We start from the raw sequence: 17,108 nt of genomic DNA, 5'->3' as shown, positions 1-17,108 counted from the left end.
CCTGCAAGGGCTCCAGCTCACCTTCGTTCCCACTGTAGAAGCGCCTTCCTGGTGCTATCAAAGACCCGCGATACGCGGTGGGCTCCTCTTCGCGACCGGGTAAGGGCCGCCTTTACATCCAACATCACAGGAAACCCATTTGAAGTAGAGCCACACGAAGGGTAATTTTCGCTCACTTTTAATGGAAGACAGCCTGCCAGCAGGACCCAACAAGGACAGTAAAGTTCAATACATCTACGCCAGACGCGTTTCAGGGGTAAACCTTTCTTCAGTGGCGTTTCTTGCTGAATGACTGGAAATGTAGCTGAGAGCACGTCTTTTGATTTCGATCACCTGTCCCAGTGGGCGTGCCTTTTCTCACGGCCTTGTGGGTGATTTCAATTACCTGCCCCAGTGGGCGTGCCTTTTCTCACGGCCTTATGGGTGATGTAGTGCTCTGTAATAATCCCCAGTGGGTGCACTCTCTCAGTCTCTATTGCAACTTGTTAAACAAATGTCCAAGGCGGGACCTGCCCCGCTTTGTGGCTGACAACCGGAGCGTCAAACTGGCTCCCTCCCTGCAAGGGCTCCAGCTCACCTTCGTTCCCACTGTAGAAGCGCCTTCCTGGTGCTATCAAAGACCCGCGATACGCGGTGGGCTCCTCTTCGCGACCGGGTAAGGGCCGCCTTTACATCCAACATCACAGGAAACCCATTTGAAGTAGAGCCACACGAAGGGTAATTTTCGCTCACTTTTAATGGAAGACAGCCTGCCAGCAGGACCCAACAAGGACAGCAAAGTTCAATACATCTACGCCAGACGCGTTTCAGGGGTAAACCTTTCTTCAGTGGCGTTTCTTGCTGAATGACTGGAAATGTAGCTGAGAGCACGTCTTTTGATTTCGATCACCTGTCCCAGTGGGCGTGCCTTTTCTCACGGCCTTGTGGGTGATTTCAATTACCTGCCCCAGTGGGCGTGCCTTTTCTCACGGCCTTATGGGTGATGTAGTGCTCTGTAATAATCCCCAGTGGGTGCACTCTCTCAGTCTCTATTGCAGCTTGTTAAACAAATGTCCAAGGCGGGACCTGCCCCGCTTTGTGGCTGACAACCGGAGCGTCAAACTGGCTCCCTCCCTGCAAGGGCTCCAGCTCACCTTCGTTCCCACTGTAGAAGCGCCTTCCTGGTGCTATCAAAGACCCGCGATACGCGGTGGGCTCCTCTTCGCGACCGGGTAAGGGCCGCCTTTACATCCAACATCACAGGAAACCCATTTGAAGTAGAGCCACACGAAGGGTAATTTTCGCTCACTTTTAATGGAAGACAGCCTGCCAGCAGGACCCAACAAGGACAGCAAAGTTCAATACATCTACGCCAGACGCGTTTCAGGGGTAAACCTTTCTTCAGTGGCGTTTCTTGCTGAATGACTGGAAATGTAGCTGAGAGCACGTCTTTTGATTTCGATCACCTGTCCCAGTGGGCGTGCCTTTTCTCACGGCCTTGTGGGTGATTTCAATTACCTGCCCCAGTGGGCGTGCCTTTTCTCACGGCCTTATGGGTGATGTAGTGCTCTGTAATAATCCCCAGTGGGTGCACTCTCTCAGTCTCTATTGCAACTTGTTAAACAAATGTCCAAGGCGGGACCTGCCCCGCTTTGTGGCTGACAACCGGAGCGTCAAACTGGCTCCCTCCCTGCAAGGGCTCCAGCTCACCTTCGTTCCCACTGTAGAAGCGCCTTCCTGGTGCTATCAAAGACCCGCGATACGCGGTGGGCTCCTCTTCGCGACCGGGTGAGGGCCGCCTTTACATCCAACATCACAGGAAACCCATTTGAAGTAGAGCCACACGAAGGGTAATTTTCGCTCACTTTTAATGGAAGACAGCCTGCCAGCAGGACCCAACAAGGACAGCAAAGTTCAATACATCTACGCCAGACGCGTTTCAGGGGTAAACCTTTCTTCAGTGGCGTTTCTTGCTGAATGACTGGAAATGTAGCTGAGAGCACGTCTTTTGATTTCGATCACCTGTCCCAGTGGGCGTGCCTTTTCTCACGGCCTTGTGGGTGATTTCAATTACCTGCCCCAGTGGGCGTGCCTTTTCTCACGGCCTTATGGGTGATGTAGTGCTCTGTAATAATCCCCAGTGGGTGCACTCTCTCAGTCTCTATTGCAACTTGTTAAACAAATGTCCAAGGCGGGACCTGCCCCGCTTTGTGGCTGACAACCGGACCGTCAAACTGGCTCCCTCCCTGCAAGGGCTCCAGCTCACCTTCGTTCCCACTGTAGAAGCGCCTTCCTGGTGCTATCAAAGACCCGCGATACGCGGTGGGCTCCTCTTCGCGACCGGGTAAGGGCCGCCTTTACATCCAACATCACAGGAAACCCATTTGAAGTAGAGCCACACGAAGGGTAATTTTCGCTCACTTTTAATGGAAGACAGCCTGCCAGCAGGACCCAACAAGGACAGCAAAGTTCAATACATCTACGCCAGACGCGTTTCAGGGGTAAACCTTTCTTCAGTGGCGTTTCTTGCTGAATGACTGGAAATGTAGCTGAGAGCACGTCTTTTGATTTCGATCACCTGTCCCAGTGGGCGTGCCTTTTCTCACGGCCTTGTGGGTGATTTCAATTACCTGCCCCAGTGGGCGTGCCTTTTCTCACGGCCTTATGGGTGATGTAGTGCTCTGTAATAATCCCCAGTGGGTGCACTCTCTCAGTCTCTATTGCAACTTGTTAAACAAATGTCCAAGGCGGGACCTGCCCCGCTTTGTGGCTGACAACCGGAGCGTCAAACTGGCTCCCTCCCTGCAAGGGCTCCAGCTCACCTTCGTTCCCACTGTAGAAGCGCCTTCCTGGTGCTATATAAAAATATATATATATATATATATATATATATTTATATATTTATTCTACTGGCGGTCGCCAGTAGATTGTTATAGTTACAACCTAGTTTCCATAGGAAATCTCAAAATTCTATTTTGAATAACTTTTTGGCGCCGGTTGACGAATCCTCGCGAAATTTTCAAAACAAATGGTGCGCTCCGTTCAGCTCCTTCCCTGAAAGTCTCGGGGGGATTCGTCAAGCGGGGGCCGAGAAAAAGGGGGGGTCCCAAAACGCTTTTTCCCCATGCATTTTTCCATAGGACCTTTAGTCACAGCTACAGCCCGAACGGCTGAACAGAATTACGTGAAATTTGGCAGAGAGGTAGCCATAAGGTCAAGGAAGTGCCTTTTGCAGGTCTGGTGTAAATATGTTCAGTATTTCCTGAGAAAATGGCATTTAAAAGCATATCAATATCTATACGCGCGCACCGTGCGCGCACTGTGCCAGCACCCTGCCGTGCGCGAGCACAATTCTGATTGGATGTTAGATGTCGGTAAACATTCGAATCGGTTGAAACCAGGAAGTGTCGGCCGCTATTTTGTCCCTCGCAGTCTGAGGGGGTGAAAAAAAAGGTGGAGATCGTGAAAAGGGGGCATAGTGGACAGTTCCTGACCCCCTAGCCTTGGTCAGGGGGTCACAGAAGGACCCCCAAGGGAGAAAAAAACAATAAAAAAAAAAAAAAACAATCGCGAGGTGCGTGCACCGTGCACCGTGCGCGCACGGCACGAACTGCGAACTGTGGGTGCACGAAGCGCACCGAGTGCCCACAGCGTGCGCACGGTGCGCGCACGGTGAAAAACCTGAAAAACAATAATTAATAAATACATAACTTAGCATTTAAAAAACCGTACAAATTCACTTAAAAAACTATAGGTTTCACACACGTTATAGTTACGAATTAGCATTTAAAAAACCTTGCAAATTCACTTAAAAAACCATAGGTTTCACACATGTTATAGTTAGCTGGACATTTCACTCGTAAAAAAACCAATGAAATTCCCCCGTTCTAGTTAGTGCAGGCAACTATAACTCACGCGACCGCAATCCTCTGCTGATGACGTCAGATATTACATCACTGATGACAAATATTTGTAATATATGTATAGCTAAAGATTAATGGAAGAAGACATGGGTAAATAAGTGTCTAAATACAGTGATGTAATATCTGACGTCATCAGCAGAGGATTGCGGTCGCGTGAGTTATAGTTGCCTGCACTAACTATAACGGGGGAATTTCATTGGTTTTTTACGAGTGAAATGTCCAGCTAACTATAACATGTGTGAAACCTATGGTTTTGTAAGTGAATTTGCAAGGTTTTTTAAATGCTAATTCGTAACTATAACGTGTTTGAAACCTATGGATATATATATATATATATATATATATATATATATATATATATATATATATATATATATATATATATATATATATATATATATACATATATATATATATATATATATATTACCTACTGGCGGTCGCCAGTAGGTAGTTATAGTTAGGACCACGTTTCCATAGGAAAACCTCAACATTCTATTTTGAATAACTTTGGCGCCGGTCGACGAATCCTCGCGAATTTCTCAAAATAGGTGGGGCGCTACGCTCCGCTCCTACCCTGAAAGTCTCGGGGGGATTCGTCAAGCGGGGGCTGAGATAAAAGGGGGGTCCCAAAACGCGTTTTTCCCATGCATTTTTCCATAGGACCTTTAGAACGAGCTACAGCCCGAACGGCTGAACAGAATTACTAGAAATTTGGCAGAGAGGTAGTCCCTAGGTCAAGGAAGTGCCTTTTGTAGGTTTGGTGTAAATCTGTTCAGTAGATTCTGAGAAAATAGCCTTTAAATCAATATATATATCTGAGCCCGCTTACGGTACGCTTACCGTACGCTTACCGTACGCTTACCGTAAGCTTACGGTGGCGTGCGCGAGCGCGATTCTGATTGGCTCTTAGATCTTAGTAAACATTCGAATCGGCCGAAACCAGGAAGCGGCGTCCGCCATTTTGTCTCTCGCACTGAGTGTTGTTTATCAAACATGATGGCCAAAAACATGTTACGGGGCTGTTTTGACAACTCCCTCCCACATAGTCATGTTGAGGGAGTCCCCAAACATCCCCCAAGAGCAAAAACGGTTTTATTTTTTTTTCGGCAATTTCGCGGGGTACGCTTACCGTACGCTTACCGTACGCTTACCGTAAGCTTACCGTACGCTTACGGTAAAAAAATAAAAATAAAAAAAACACTATCCACACTTACCCCACCCCCTGTGCTTTTGGTGGCCGCAGGCCACCAAATGTGCAGGGCTTATTAATAGAGAAAAAAAACGTAATTTTGGCAACATGAAATTATAAAATCGAAATAAAAAAAACACTATCCACATTGACCTCACCCCCTGTGCTTTTGGTGGCCGAAGGCCACCAAATGTACAGGGCTTATTAAAGTTGATAAAAACCGTGCACGGAACGAACTGCGTTAAGTGGGCGCGCACGCCACAAATGGCGTAAAGTAACTTAGCATTTAAAAAACCGTACAAATTCACTGAAAAAACCATAGGTTTCACACACGTTATAGTTAGGAAATAGCATTTAAAAAACCTTGCTAATTCACTGAAAAAACCATAGGTTTCACACATGTTATAGTTAGCTGGACATTTTACTGATAAAAAACCAATGAAATTCCCCCGTTATAGTTACTGTAGGCAACTATAACTCACGCGACCGTAATCCTCTGCTGATGACATGTGTCTTTATGAAAAAAAAATATTTGTAATATATGTATAGCTAAAATTTAATGGAAGAAGATATGGGCAAATAAGTGTCTAAATACAGTATTAGCATCAGCAGAGGATTACGGTCGCGTGAGTTATAGTTGCCTACAGTAACTATAACGGGGGAATTTCATTGGTTTTTTATCAGTAAAATGTCCAGCTAACTATAACATGTGTGAAACCTATGGTTTTTTCAGTGAATATATATATATATATATATATATATATATATATATATATATATATATATATATATATATATATATATATATATATATATATATATATATATATATATATATTTTGTTCCTCCGCTGACTTTCCCCAGACGGCTCTCCCGAAGGATGGACACAGACCCAAAATATGTGCAAAGTATTCCTTTATTCCATTGTCGCCAGAACGCGTTTCGGCTCACCCGAGCCTTGATCATATGACAGTGGCATAATGGAGGTAACTCCCTTTTAAAGTGCAAATGCAAGTGAGCAAATGACCACGTGACAGGCATGACGTGTAGATTTCGAATGGACATAGACAAAAGCTTGACCTTGTATGCATTGTGTGAAACTTATATAATATCTAAATGATATTTAAACATTTAATGCAATTTCACTATCAAAGGTGCACTTTAATGCCCTTTTACTTGCTTTAGTTTTAACTTGGTCATATTAATCCAATTCAGTACATCTAGTTAAAATACCGTCATTTTGTTCATAATATCCATTATTTGCCAATGCTTGTCTGAGTATAAAAGCTTCTTATAAATGTATGTTTTTTTATAATACTCTAATACATAATTCGTGGTACATGAATTAAACACAAAAACAATAAAAACACATGATAATTGTTTCTGTAAAAGTGTAAAGTGCAAAATGTGTGCAAATATAGCCTAATAAATAAACCGGGTTTCAGTAGTTTATAGGACCATATGAATAGATTTCAGGAGTTCTTATAGATAATACATTATCATTTGGACTTCATTGTACTGTTTTAAGAGCTGATTTGTCATCTGTATATGTGGCGGGATTCAGAAAATGCCTCAAGTTGTTACAATCTCGTTTGGAATAAAAAATAAAGATGTAAAAAATGTGCTTGTGAAATACCTAGACCTATATTCTAGTAATAATTACATTCGTTGTTAACAAAGTAGTTTTAATTTATGGTCATATCTTTTGTGCAAATCCTCTGTCTTGTGTTGCTGATGGGTAGAAACCTTGATCAAATGCCAGGTATATCAATACTCATTCAAAATGAACCGACCGCACCTGTAAAGTGCATATGTGTCAGTGCAATTTAGTATGTGCAAAATATGCCAATAAATAGATAAAAAGGTGATTTAACCTCAAAATTATATCTATCGACCTATCTACATAGTCTCTCACCTAGATAGGTACCACTAAAGACAATTATGTTATAACCATATTAAATACAATAAAACTTTAAGTTACGAGATGTCGATAAAAACACCTTATAAAATAAATAAATAGTAAGATATCGTATTTTTTTAAAAGACATAAGAGGATCTGTTGATAAAAGGTAAAATGACCAATGGTAAAAAATCTAAAATGAATTGTGGTAGGTATTCGAGAGCTAGGGTTGCGTCTGATTGACTTCTACTGTCTGTAAAAACATGCAAGTTTGTTGTTTCAGATCAAACATGTATACAAGTCCTCCGTGGCATTAAGACCTGCAGGATGCTTAGTGTCCAGTTGTAGGATGTACTGTGTTTCAAGTTGTCTTAATTTATTTTCACGGTCACCCCCTCTCCTGCTTGGTGGAATTGAATCTATGACAAAATATTTAAGGAAATGGTTGTCAGATTTATGTTGTTCCTTAAAATGCCGTGCAACGGGGTACGTGTTATCCTGATTCGTGATAGCTCTTAGATGCTGGAGGATACGTTTAAAGACAGGTAATTTTGTGCTGCCTATGTACCGTAAATTACATGGGCATGAGAGGACATAAACAGCGTACTCTGTCTTACATGTTAAGAATTTAGAAATAGTGCAGTTGTAATGGCTGAAAGGGGTTTTGTATGTGCTGGTATTAACTCCCTGAATGCATGCCTTGCTCGTTTTACATCTAAAGAATCCTTTGACTGATTGTATCCAGCTACTGTTATTAATCACTTCAGGACTTGTGTGGACTAGTGTGTCTCTCATTGAGGGCGCCTTACTGTAAGTAATGGACACCCTCTGCGATAGCAGGGGTCCTATTACTGGGTCACTGAGTGCCAATGGCCAATTTCGCTGAATAATTTTATTTAGACTTTTGTGTTGTTGACTATATTGGATAATTAGTCGGAATTCCTCTTTCGAATTTGTACTGTCTGTATTGTCCTGGGTCACATTATCAGGGTTGGCTTTCCTAGATTTATCATAAGATTTCTCATCAATTTTTTTATCCTTGATAGCTTCCTCCCTGCTCCAGGCCATAGACTTTTTAATAGCATTGTCAATAACACTAATTTTGTACCCACGTTGCAAAAAACGTCTCTTACTTTCATCCTGTGCCACCTTGAGGTCCTGATCATTACTACATATGCGCCTTATGCGTAGCATTTCCCCGTAGTGGATACTGTTGATAAGGTGCTTAGGATGCGCACTGGATGCATGAAGGATAGAGTTACCCGCTGTCTTTTTCCTATAGAGTCGGGTTTCAATTTTGTTTTTACTAATGTAGACTTTGGTATCTAGAAATTCAATCTGAGAAGGACTGACTGTGGCGGTGAAGTGCAAATTCATGTTGTTAACATTGATATTCTGAATAAACTCATTTGCTTGTTGTAATGTACCGTGCCAAATTACAAACAAATCGTCAATGTATCTGAGCCAAATTTTGACATTGTTCATGACATTATCACCAAATTTCTTTTTGAGGACCAGCTCTTCCCATCTGCCCATGTGCAGACATGCGTAGCTTGGTGAAAAGCTGGCCCCCATAGCTACCCCTCTGGTTTGCTGATATAGCTGGCTATTAAACATGAAGGTGTTATTGTGCAAACAGAATTCGATCATTTCCACAAGCATTTTGCTGTGTTCTAGATGTTGTGTGGATCTCTGTGCGAGATAATGTTGTATTGCTGTTAACCCATCCATATGTTTAATACTGGTGTATAAAGAGGTTACATCCAAAGCCATCAGTAAGTAATCCTCTTGCCATTCAAAGTTCGAAATTTTTCTAAGAAAGTCGCTAGTGTCCTTTACATAGGACGGTAGATTCTGTACATGCTCCTGTAAATAATAGTCAATATATCTTGTTGTGTTTTCCATCAGACTATTTTTAGCACTGATTATTGGTCTTCCAGGAGGTTCATTATAGTTCTTGTGATTTTTTGGAATAAAATAGATGGTCGGTGTTGTAGGATTGTCATGTTTTAAAAATTTGAGTTCATCATTGCTAATCAGTTTCTCATTGTTCGAGCTTGTGATAGAATTCCTTGTGTGTGATTTTCATATTGCTCGTAGTGATCCTTGTGTAGCAGTCACGATCATTGAGTTGTTTATAAGCTTCTTTGTTGTATAAGGTTATTGGCCATATTACAATGTTGCCGTCCTTATCGCTGTTGCGGATTACAATTTCCTTGTTTTTCTGCAATTTAGAAGTTAATAATCGATATTGCTGATCCACTTTATTGTAATGTCTGGTTTTGGATTGTGTCTTTTTGTGCAGTTCCTTTATTTGTGTGATTGCTGCTTCATGAAAAATGTCGATGGAATCACGAATCATTATTGGATTGAAGGAGGATTTAGGTTTGAATGGACTCACTTCCGACGTTTGATTTGTATGATTGCTTTCGTTGTTTAAATCTTCCAAAATTTGTAAAAGGGGTGCATCAGATTGTGTCAATGTCGTTGTCCCTTGTCTGATATCAGTTGTAGGAGCTTGTTTGTTAGTTGCTTGATTAAGTGTGTTGACAAGAAAATGCTTTTTCAATTTCAACTTTCGTACCCCTTTATATAAGTCCAGTCTGGTTGCTGCATAATCAAAGTTGTTTTGTGGCGCATATGAGAGGCCAAGTCTCAGTATGTTTATTTCTTGTTTCGTCAACACAACGTTGGACAAATTGATGATGGTATTTTCTACTTGTTCATCCATTATTGTTTGTTCCTCCAGTATACCCGTCCTCTCCTTCTTGTTGGTTTTTGCTAGTTTGTTGCTGGCTTTGCGCCTCTGCCGCCGTTTGTAGTTGGAGGTACTTGACTTGTTGGAGGTCTTGGACGCAGAGTTTGTTATATACATATATATATAGATAGATAGATAGATAGATAGATAGATATACATACACACACACACAGTTCCGATAAAGTGAAGGCGGTCTGCCAGGACGGTCCGTTCCGGGGTAATGGGTAGCCCCAAATATGAAACACCACGCTTTCAAATCCAAAAGTATTCACGGACACCAAGGAGATTTGCAGTTTTAAAGTTGGTTTATTGAACTGCAAACACAACGCGTTTCAGCTTTCGCCTTGTTCACGCAGTTCAATAAACCAACTTTAAAACTGCAAATCTCCTTGGTGTCCGTGAATACTTTTGGATTTGAAAGTGTGGTGTTTCATTCATATCTATCTCTCTATCTCTATCTCTATCCTTAAAAAACCATAGGTTTCACCCAGGTTATAGTTAGGTGGACATTTCACTCGTAAAAAACCAATGAAATTCCCCCGTTACAGTTAGTTCAGATAACTAGAACTCGTGCGCCCGCAATCCACTGCTCATGACGTCACATATTACATCACTCATGACATGGTCAGTGGCATCACTCATGACATCACTGATGACATCATCCTTGTGATAGAGTGGCGGTCGCGCGAGTTATAGTTATCTGAACTAACTATAACGGGGGAATTTCATTGTTTTTTCACGAGTGAAATGTCCACCTAACTATAACCTGGGTGAAACCTATGGTTTTTTAAGTGAATTTGTACGGTTTTTTAAATGCTAAGTTATGTATTTATTAATATATTTTTTTTTAAAGTTTTTTCACCGTGCGCGCACCCGCGATTTAAAAAAATAAAAAAATAAAAAATGTTTTTTTCACCCTTGGGGGTCCTTCTGTGACCCCCTGACTAAGGCTAGGGGGTCAGAAACTCTCTTCCCTGCCCCCTTTTCACGTTTTCCACCTTTTTTCCAACTTTCCTGATCACTGCGACAGACAAAATGGCAGCCAACACTTCCTGATTTCGACCGATTCGAATGTTGTCTGACATCAAACAACCAATCAGAATTACGCTCGCGCACGTTGGGGTGCGCGCACGGTGCGCGTATATAGATATGTATATGCTTTTAAATGCAATTTTCTCAGGAAATACTGAACAGATTGACTCTAGATATGCAAAAGGCACTTCCCTGACCTGAGGACTACCCCTTTGCCAAATTTCAAGTAATTCTGTTCAGCCATTCGGGCTGTACCTTCGACTAAAGGTCCTATGGGAAAATGTATGGGGAAAACGTGTTTTGGGACCCCCCTTTTTTCTCGGCCCCCGCTTGACGAATCACCCCAAGACTTTCAGGGTAGGAGCTGAGCGGAGCGCCCCATTAGTTTTGAAAATTTCGCGAGGATTCGTCAACCGGCGCCAAAGTTATTCAAAATAGAATTTTCAGATTTCCTATGGAAACACAGTCCTAACTATAACTATCTACTGCCAGTAGATAATAAATATATATATATATATATATATATAATATGTACTCCGTCACTCCACAGCTTTCTCTGTATAGCCGGAGACGGACCACAGACTGGTCCTGAAATGTTTTTATTGCCCGCTTCGGCCCTGACAGGCTTGCGGTCGAAACGAGTCTTCTTGCAATGCTTGCTAAATAAGCCAACATCTTTAGTACTACTACTGGAGTCTGTGCACTTATGTTCGACCCGGCGAGGTCTTACTCTGGGACTTTGCTTCGCATATATATATGACATCACATGATTGGGGAGGTGGCATTTGAAAATACAAAAGTGAAAGGGGACTAAAGTTCTTCCATATGTGATCAAGGGCACGGAGGTGCTCGAAACGCGTCATATAACGGCTTGAAAGAATAAAAACAACCTATTTTGCCACGTATTTTGGAGTCCGGGTCTCTCTTACCGCTGTAAAGGAAGTGCAAGCTTTGGGAGATCAAGTACACTTCTCATATATATATATATATATCTATATCTATATCTATATCTATGTATATCTCAATATATCTATATATATATATATATTCACTGAAAAAACCATAGGTTTCAGGGGCGTTATAGTTAGCTGGACTTTTCACTCGTACAAAACCATTGAAATTCCCCCGTTATAGTTAGTTAAGCTAACTATAACTCGCGCGCCCGCAATGCACTGCTGATGACGTCACATATTACATCACTCGTGACATGGTCAATGACATCACTGATGACATCACTGATGACATCATCCAGTGAATGTGTGTTTTTCTGAAAATTACATATGTTTTATATATGTATATCTCAAGGTCGATGGAAGAATAAATGGGTATATAAGTGTCTAAATGGATGATTTGTTTTTGAAAAATTGATTGTATAACTGACTGATTAAGTGTATCTTAGTGAATACATGGCTTAGTGAGTAATGTTTAAATATGTAAACATCTGTATCAGTCTCTCACTTTGTGTATAAGTGACTGCATGGGTTGGTGAGTAGCTACTTGAGTGTCTATATAGGTTATTAGTTGGTTTTTTGAGTATCAGTATGAGTGTCTGTATGGTTCAGTGGGGGGTATTGCGTAGTGCATAGGTGCATGAATGAGTGACTCACTGTTTGTATGTGTTGAAAACAGCATGTGTGCAGGACTGTATGGGTGGATGATGTGTGCATGGGTGTGTTAGTGAGTGAATGACTGTCTCAATAGTGTATTTATGAGTAGCTACATATGTTTTAAACTAGTATATGTGACTATTGGTGTATATAAGTGAGTATATGTGAGAGTGAGAGACAGAAAGAGTTCCTGTATGAATAAGTATGTGTTTCTATAAGTTTTTGTTTAAAAGACTAAGTATGTGTAAGTTTCTGTAGAAGTAAGTGTGGTGGTGTGTGTAGAACTGTATATGCAAGTAAGTGGATGTTTGATTCTTTATTAGCATGAGTGACTATGTGTAAGAGTAACTCTATGGATGAGTGGCGTTGTGTAACAGGATGTATAGGTGTATGAGTACATATGATGAGTGAGTACATGTATGAGTGTCTGTATAGGACTGTTGGTGAATGAATGGATGTGTATGTGGATCTTAGAATTACTGAATAGGTTGTTGTAACTGGTATTGGTATATCCATTGTATTGAAAATTTTAGTTTCTATTTTTGAATGTGTGTATCAAAGGTTATATTAGGGGGAGAGGAGGTCTGCCACTCTATCACAAGGATGATGTCATCAGGGATGTCATCAGTGATGTCATGAATGATGTCACTGACCATGTCATGAGTGATGTAATATGTGACGTCATCAGCAGTGCATTGCGGGCGCGCGAGTTATAGTTAGCTGAACTAACTATAACGGGGGAATTTCAATGGTTTTGTACGAGTGAAAAGTCCAGCTAACTATAACGTCCCTGAAACCTATGTTTTTTTTTCAGTGAATGTCTAAGGTTTTTTAAATGCTAATTCCTAAGTATTAACGTGCCTGAAACCTATGGTTATTTCAGTGAATTTCAAAGGTTTTTTAAATGCTAATTTCTAACTATGCCTAAAGAGATAGGACATGCGAAGAAAGAAGAAAAAACGCACAGAAAGAAAAAAATGAAATGCAGAAAGAAGCAACAGAAGTCCTCAAAGACGAAGAAAAGTGCAGGAGGAAGGTTAATGTCCAGAAAGAACAAAAAGAAGAGCAGAAAGAAGCCTTGTTGCAAAATCATCCTGTACCCTCAACTTTTTCAGACGGATACTGGTGGTGACTGAGTCTGACTAACCAGTCCTAGAGCCAGTGCTATGTTAAAAGACACTCAGAATACAGTGAAAACACCTACATACACTAGGGAACACTATGCGTTGGGGTCCCCCTGTGATTAGCATGACCTCTTCTGTAAGCCCCTAGTATATAATAGGGCAGGGGATTAAAACTACCTCTTAAAACGTGCCACAGGGCGTGTTTGCACACGTCACCTCAGGCCCCATCCCCTCCCTTTCCCACTGTGTAAACACGCCCTGTGGCCGTTTTAAGTCGGGAGATTAAGTCCCCTTGAATCCTGAGGGTCCCTAGGGTCCAACTAGACCACTAGGTACCTCCAGTAAGCGCCACAGGGCTGCGTTGCAGAGAGATGTAAAAAGGGGCACGGCCTAGGCCACCTCTCTGCAACGCAGCGCAGTGGCGCTTACTGGAAGCACCTGGTGGGCTAGTTGGCCCCCAGGGTCCCTCAGGATTGAAGGGAAATTATTTCCCCAACTTAAAACGCGCCACAGGACTTGTTTGCACACGTTAACTCAGGCCCCGTCCCCTCCCTTCACCACTGTGTAAACACGCCCTGTGGCTGTTTTTAGTTGGGAGATTAAGTTCATTTGAATCCTGAGGGTCCCTAGGGTCCAACTAGCCCACTAGGTACCTCCAGTAAGCGCCACAGAGCTGCGTTGCAGAGAGGTGTAAAAAGTGGCACGGCCTGGACCACTTCTCTGCAACGCAGCTCAGTGGCACTTACTGGAAGCACCTGGTGGGCTAGTTAGCCCCCAGGGGCCCTCAGGATTGAAGGGGAATTATTTACCCAACTTAAAACGTGCCACAGGGCGCCTGTATGGGATAATAACAAGGCAGACTCTTCTCACCTGCCTTGTTTTCCCATCTTCTCGCTAGAAGAATTCCGTGTTCTGGCCAATGGAGTATCCTCAGGCTCACCTCTCGATCCAATGCCTCATAAGATCTGGAAGGCATTTCAAGAGGAGTTGTTCCCTCCACTCTATTCCATCTGCTGTCAGTCATTGACGACAGCGATAGTCCCAGACAGCTGGAAGTTGGCAATAGTAACTCCTTTACTAAAAAAGGCTTCTTTAGATCCTTTATGCCCGGCTAACTACAGACCCATCTCACTGTTACCGTTTGCGATAAAAATTCTCGAGAGATGGGTCACGAGAGCCTTGTCCAACTTCCTGGAAACAAACTTCTGTCTGGATGTAGCCCAATTTGGCTTCCGACCGGCCCACGGTACTGAGACCGCATTGGTTACCGTGCTAGACGATCTACGAACGCGTGTCGACAGAGGTAGGTCAGCTTTTTTAGTGCTGCTTGACATGTCGGCCGCGTTCGACACGGTGGACCATGGGGTTCTCTTGGACCGTCTCCAAAGAGCGGGAGTAAACGGCCTGGCTTTAAGCTGGTTAACATCTTATCTGGGTAACAGACAGCAAGCTGTGGCTTTACCACCATTTCGGTCAGCTATTCAGCAGGTGAATCAGGGTGTCCCTCAAGGGTCGGCGATTAGCCCGATTTTGTTTAATCTATATCTCCGACCCCTGATAGACCTAATCAAGCCATTCGGCATATCGGTCATCAATTATGCCGATGACACTCAATTGATTTTTTCATTTGAGGGCACTGAGGCGGTTTCGAGGGACACCTTTCACCGTTGCATGTCGACCACAGCAGAATGGTTGCGAGCCAACTCACTTCAATTTAATGGGTCGAAAACGGAGGTTCTCCACTGCTCTCTTGATCGTCCTTCTCGCGCGTTACCTGATGGTTTCTGGCCAAACTCTATTCCGGGTTCTGTGGAAGCCGCTGAATCGGCTCGCAATTTAGGAGTGATGTTTGAACCTGGTTTACAGCTGGATGCTTCAGTAAATAAGACCGCAGCAACTTGCATGGCCTTGCTCCGTGCCCTGCGTAAAATTTTACCAATACTCCCTCGAAGTGCTAGAGCAGAGGCAGTGCGTAGTTCTATTCTCAGTAGGCTAGACTACTGCAACGCACTACTTCTGGGAGCTCCTAAAACTCTGATCCTTAAGCTGCAGAGGATTCAGAACATGGCTGCGAAATTGGCTTTGTCGCGACCACGCTCTGCCTCTTCCTCTACAGCGTTAGCTGATCTACACTGGCTACCGGTACAGCAGAGGATTGTTTTCAAGGCGTCATGCCTTGTATTCAGAGCATTGCATGGTCTAGGACCTATTCCACTCCAGAACCTTTTTTTGTGGTATCAAACTGCCCGACCTTTGAGATCTTCGTCGGCGTTCCTGGTGAGGATTCCCAGGATCGCCAGAGTAAGGATGGGTGGCCGTGCTTTTAGCTATACGGCCGCCACATTGTGGAATTCCCTACCTCTGGCACTGAGGAGTAGTCAAGATCTGCTGTCCTTTAAAAGGGATCTTAAGACCTATTTGTTCCCAAGAGCAATGTAATTACATCCTTCCTTATGGTTTGATATGGTCTCAGCGCCAGGATACCCTTTTGGGTGACAGCTGCGCTTAATAAGAAATAAATACATACATACATGTTTGCACACATCACCTCAGGCCCCGTCCCCTCTCTTCACCACTGTGTAAAGGCGCCCCGTTGCCGTTCTAAGTTGAGAGATTAAGTCCCCTTGAATCCTAAGGGTCCCTAGGGTCAAATTAGCTCACTAGGTACCTCCAGTAAGCGCCACAGAGCTGCATTGCATAGAGGTGTAAAAAGGGGCGTGGCCTCAGAACACCTGTCTGCAACGCAGCTCCCTGGCGGATACTGGAGATACCTGTTGGGCTAGTTGCCCCTCAGGGACCCTCAGTATTGAAGGGTAATTAATTCCCCAACGTACAACTGGCCAGGGGGCGCGTTTGCAGAGTGCTGCAAGGAGGGGGCGTGGCCTCCAGCGCGATGCCGGTCTTTTATTTATTTTATTTTTTTAAGAAGGAGGGCTGTGTGGCTACCCTTCTTTTTCTAATTTATTGGCCCTGGGGACCCCATCCCCCAGGGCCTGCACCCTAATTATTTTTGTTGAAAAAATTAATTTGACCCTCCCAAGGCCTTAATCGGCCCCGGGGACCCGAACCCCCGGGTCATGGCCTTTTTAAAATAAAAAAAATCTTTAGGAGGGGGGCTGCGTTGCCCCCCTCCTCAGGCCACTTATGGCCCTGGGGACCCCATCCCCCGGGGCAGGCCTTTGTTTTTTATTTATTAAAAAAATATATATTTATAGAAACACCTAGGACACGCTGGACAAACCGTATGTAGCTATCACCCTGATGATTTGCGTGATATTCATTAAAAGGCGACTAGGCATACAATGAATCCATGTGGAATGTATTTACACCGCTAGTGAAGCTCTGACGTGTCTGACGCCCTACCGTGCCTAATCCCGGCGCCCCTGCCGGTGGGTACTCTCCAAGTAGACACCCTTGTCGTTTATTTATACAAACATGGGTAGCTATTGACGGGCACATTTAATACACACGCACACCAAGCCATTCAAAGGGGATTCAACAAAAATTCACCCAAACTATGCAAGAAACCCCCCTCACGGTTAATAAAACACACATCCACCGCCGGATGTGTAATACTTTTTATTTTACTCTCT

The 17,108-nt window shown here is 43.2% G+C and overlaps 1 protein-coding gene across 9 annotated transcripts in view; it reads left to right on the top strand.

Moving 5' to 3' along the window:
* The window catches only part of TNRC6B (trinucleotide repeat containing adaptor 6B), a 1,192,955-nt gene that overhangs the window by 226,898 nt on the left and 948,949 nt on the right, over positions 1 to 17,108 (top strand). The gene's annotated exons all lie outside the window — the stretch shown is intronic.

The sequence above is a fragment of the Triturus cristatus genome, chromosome 4_2 (assembly GCF_964204655.1).
Source record: "Triturus cristatus chromosome 4_2, aTriCri1.1, whole genome shotgun sequence".
NCBI classification, from domain to species: Eukaryota; Metazoa; Chordata; class Amphibia; order Caudata; family Salamandridae; genus Triturus; species Triturus cristatus.
Note: the sequence above shows the minus strand (reverse complement) of the source record. Positions and strands in the feature narration are given on the sequence as shown.